We start from the raw sequence: 4,628 nt of genomic DNA, 5'->3' as shown, positions 1-4,628 counted from the left end.
GCCATGGCAGCTATGGCCATAGCGGCCACGGAGGAAACGGACACGGCTCTAAACGTTACGGACGTTCTCTGGGATACAGCTACGGCCACGGATCCGGCCGCAGCCATGGGGGACATGGCTCAAGCCACAGCCACGGAGGCCACGGGTCCAGCTACGGACGCTACGGGCGTTCTCTCGGCTAAACTACGGCCACGGATCCAGCCGCAGCCACGGGGGACACGGCTCAAGCCACAGCCACGGAGGACACGGATCCAGCCGCGGACGCTACGGACGTTCTCTCGGCTATAACTACGGCGCCTACGCCCATCATCCGTATGGAGTCCGTCAGCCGCTCCCAACTACAACTCGTACCCGTCTCGTTATGGATACGCCCACCCATATTAAGAAGGATTTGCTGTTCAAGCTTTCGATCTGTCCGGCTGAGGGATTTTGTGCGGTGTGATCTTAGCGGAAATAATCGCTCATGAGTTGGTCGCACGATGAGAAATCCTCGTTGCGAACTCGTTGTCATACAAAATACAAACATTTCTGTACCTGATGTATATGTTTCGTTAGACGCAGTAACAGTGGAAATGACATGTGGTTACAATGAAATTAATTGGGTCATCTCCAAGCGTTATGCGCTGCTTCACAACCAACTGCCTTGATTAATTTGCACAATTTGCTCTGTTTAATAGCAGCATGTTATGACTTAGACGGTCGATTACACAAACAGAACTGACCTGGAAGATGACAGTACCTGAATATTGTCGGATGTAAGTTTTGTTTTCTTTCACCAGACCTATCATGCTGACGCATGGAAGTCGCATTTTTGCGTTTGCGTTTTTGTTAAATGAAGTATCACGTCCTTGGGGCGTTTTTCAAAAACATACTCTAGGAAAACCTCAGCACATATGATGTCGGATAATAATGCTGTGTTGTGCCACTGAAGCACAGTTAAGACATAATAAGGATATAAATTCGAATCATTTTCTAGTCCGAATTACGCTGTCGGCGGTAGCGGCAAAGCAGAAGTGAATTCAAAATTGCCTGCCGATGATCCTACTCGATTTTTCAGGTTATGTTTTTGAAACAACAAGCCACAGTTTTACAGGACACCAGAATGCAGGATATTAAACAAAGAGCGATTGCTAGTGATGCAGTGTAGATTTTGTCACGTTAGAGGCAGATGACTCCATATAATTGCTAAAGAACAGGACCCGCACAGACAGGAAAATAAGTGAATTTTTTCTTATAAGAAGTCGGCGACCACAATCTTAACATACAGGGCTCATTATGGCCAATTATGCGAACGTGATATGGACCTCTATATGTGATATGTGCTAGCTTAAACTCGTTTACATGTTGTAAGTGATGTCTGACGCGTGATGTGCGATGCCTGCTCAATTGAAATCGTTTTGCTTGTATAATTGATGCGTGATGTGTGATGCCTGTTTACTTCAACTCGCTTGCATGTTTGAATGAAGCGTGATGTGTGATGTATATTTGCCTGAATTCGTTTGCATGTACACGTATGCCCGCGCATTCTAATTCTTAGATAGGCGCTGTATCTTGGCAATGGCTGGCAATCGCCCTTTGTGTAATCCTTTCAATGTTGATGTCCTGTAAAAACTGTGGCTTGCTGTTTCAAAAAATAGCCTGAAAAGTCGATTATGATCATCGGTGGGCAATTTGGAATTCATTTCTGCTTTTGTTTCGATGAAGGCATGTTGCCGAAATTTCAGCTAAACTATATCTTCGTTCTCCTGGTTTTTCCGAGGAATAAGTCTAATGAGACTGTCTTATCTATGTGAATAATTTTCCTCGCTCATTGCACTGAATAATTTACGTAATTTTGACGATCGCTCGTTAACATACTTGACGCAGTTAACCATTAAATGCTCACTATAATACCACAGCATAGTCCTTCAATCTGCTGATATTGACATGATAGGGCCCTTTTGAGTGATTTTCACATGACTCTTCATAAATGTGCAGGTTTTTGTGTGTCCAGCAATTTCTTGTTTTCCTGTCAGGTACGCAGCCTGCACATTAAGTTGTTTCGGGTTGTCTTTCCCAGCATGCTCCCATTACGCTTGTTTGTCATAGACGAAGCCCCTGATGCGGCATTAAGGGGAAGCAAGTGAAGTCAGGGTGTTAAGATGCTAATGCAAAGCAAAAACAGCCCCATCCGTTGTGATCAAGCCTGGTCGCCGTTCGAAGGGGGCATTGAAGTGCCGCCATCACTGATACAGGTTTGACAGGTTTGATTTGACTTAATCGGAATCGCTACGGATGTAACCCTGGAGCCGGCATCGCTAGGTCGCAGTTGTCTACTTACGTTCCCCGTGCTTGAGTGTAACCAGTGGCGACATTATACAATATGCAATTAAACATGCACACGGAAAGAGACCGTGATCCAGTGGCACGTGACCGTCACGCCTCCGGCACCCCAACATGTGCATAACTGAGGAAGGACGGAACATGTCGCCCATACATCGGCGACATTTGCTAGAGATACAGTCTGCTGTGATATATGACTTCCTTCATGAGCTCACAGTACCTAAGGAGACCCATGAACATCAGCCAATCACAAGATGCGATTGTGCTAGTTTTGATGACTTTGCAAGACAGAGTTCCAGTATCAACAGGCCCGCAAAGCCAGCTGACAAATTCGCCAGCAGAAGACACAGGTATCCATTATGAGTTGTTCTGGAGAGGTTCATATGTCAACAGTAGAGCAGCAACATCATTTTCACCCCTACATGGTTTATCAACCCGTGAACATCTCTAACTATGGTATCTCTATATAACTACACACGATGAACAACTGATCAACAACTGGGGACCATGTTAAAGTCGGAGGCCGACTGGCATCGTCACGAGTTTCAAAAAGGGTAAAGCCAGTAGTTCGTCAGCATCCTGAGGCGGCTGGGACCTTAAAGCCGGCACTGATATTTACAACCAGTTTAAGAGTGTTCTAATCTTACCGATCGTTGAAGACGTCGGTCGAACATGGGCTTCGCAAATTATTATCATGACGAGTCTGTAAAACTGTCGATCGCCACACAGTAAATCATGCGAATCATCCGTCAAGTAAAAGTGGTCCCATTGGAAGGCGTCCGATGATTTTGCTTGTCGTTAGTGACCTGCTGGATATGCTACGACTAATATGCCTACACAGCGCGATGGTGTGGACGGTTTTTACATCTATCCGACACTGTCAGCACATCGCACTTGTTGGACCGGTTGGCAGATGAGAATGATCTCACATCCGCACCACGGCACTGTTGTAACGGACTTGTAACGGACGAACGGACGCTGCGATATCCCCAACCGCGATGCCAAGCACCCATCAATGCATTTCACCTCGCACGAAAGGTACCAAACACACACGTCATCTAGCCACGCACGCTCAAAAGAATACTCTCCGGCACGTGCCAATAACTAACGATCGAAAATTGGGTTTGCCGTGATTCGAGCCGATGACTCATGCATCTGCCAGGCGCACAGGTTGACAAGCCGTATTAAAATGCACACATGTTATGTTCCCGTTGTTGGCCGCCATGCTGATGAACGAGAGGATAAGTACGTGAAATAGTTGTTCCTTGGGTGCCATATTAATGGAAATGTGGCTTTAACGCCACAGTTTCGAAAACATCCAATTGCACCCTGCTAAAAGCTTTAACTGAACATTTCGCATTCATTTTGGCCCCTGTGTCCATTCACCAGTCTTTGAAAAGTCATGGTGCTGTACAAAACAAGATTCGTTGCAAGAGAGTATCTTCCTGTTGTTCTCTACTCAAACCGTGATGTCGCGCAAGATGAGCCCTTGAAACAGATGTGGGGTGCATATGGCACGACCGAGTCATGTGGCACTGATGGACACGGCAAAGGCATCCCTGCGACGTGGAACGATGTAAAGGAAGGGCGAAATACAGAATGGCAAACATATTTCAAGGAAATCGGGAACGGTCCGAGGAGGCCAGGTGTGTACGTCAGCGGTTGAGAGAACCAAAATTTCCGTTGAAACGTAAACACCGACAGCAGAGTATAAACGCCACTGCGGCGATGGTTCATTGTTGCGACCAACGAATGTATTGGCATGTCCAGTGAACATACGTGGCCATCTTCCAGCGGTTCACATGGAAAGAACCGCACGGACTGTCAGTATGATCGGGAAGTGCACCAAACCAATGGTACATGTCCGGGATGCCGAACAGAGAGCCGCCGTTAACCGCCCAACGTTAAAGAGCGATGAATTTTTAATTCGGAGTTTTTTGTAACTTGTGTCGTTTAGGTCAGCCTTGCTTTGACATGGCAGCGAGCGAAAAAAGTTCAGGTAAATCGCAACTGTGCTACGTATCTCCACTGTTCATGCAAGAAACAAGTGATGTAGTTTTTGCTACTTTTTATATTTATGTATGTCATTGATTAGTTACTATGCATCTCATCTGATCTAAGGACGCTTGTTTTCAGAATAAATTAACTCTCGCAGATCTTTTAGCCGTTGAATGAGCACACTATAAAATAACACTTTTCAAACCATAACTGAAGTAGTTTATTCAATAAGAGGCATCACCAGGAAAAGCACCGATAATACTTTCGTCAGGAGAACCTTCGATAATTATTACTTACCTACTTACCAT

This window comes from Pollicipes pollicipes, unplaced genomic scaffold (genome assembly GCF_011947565.3).
Source record: "Pollicipes pollicipes isolate AB1234 unplaced genomic scaffold, Ppol_2.1 Scaffold_4219;HRSCAF=4965_pilon_pilon_pilon, whole genome shotgun sequence".
NCBI classification, from domain to species: Eukaryota; Metazoa; Arthropoda; class Thecostraca; order Pollicipedomorpha; family Pollicipedidae; genus Pollicipes; species Pollicipes pollicipes.
This window is presented reverse-complemented; position numbering follows the sequence as displayed.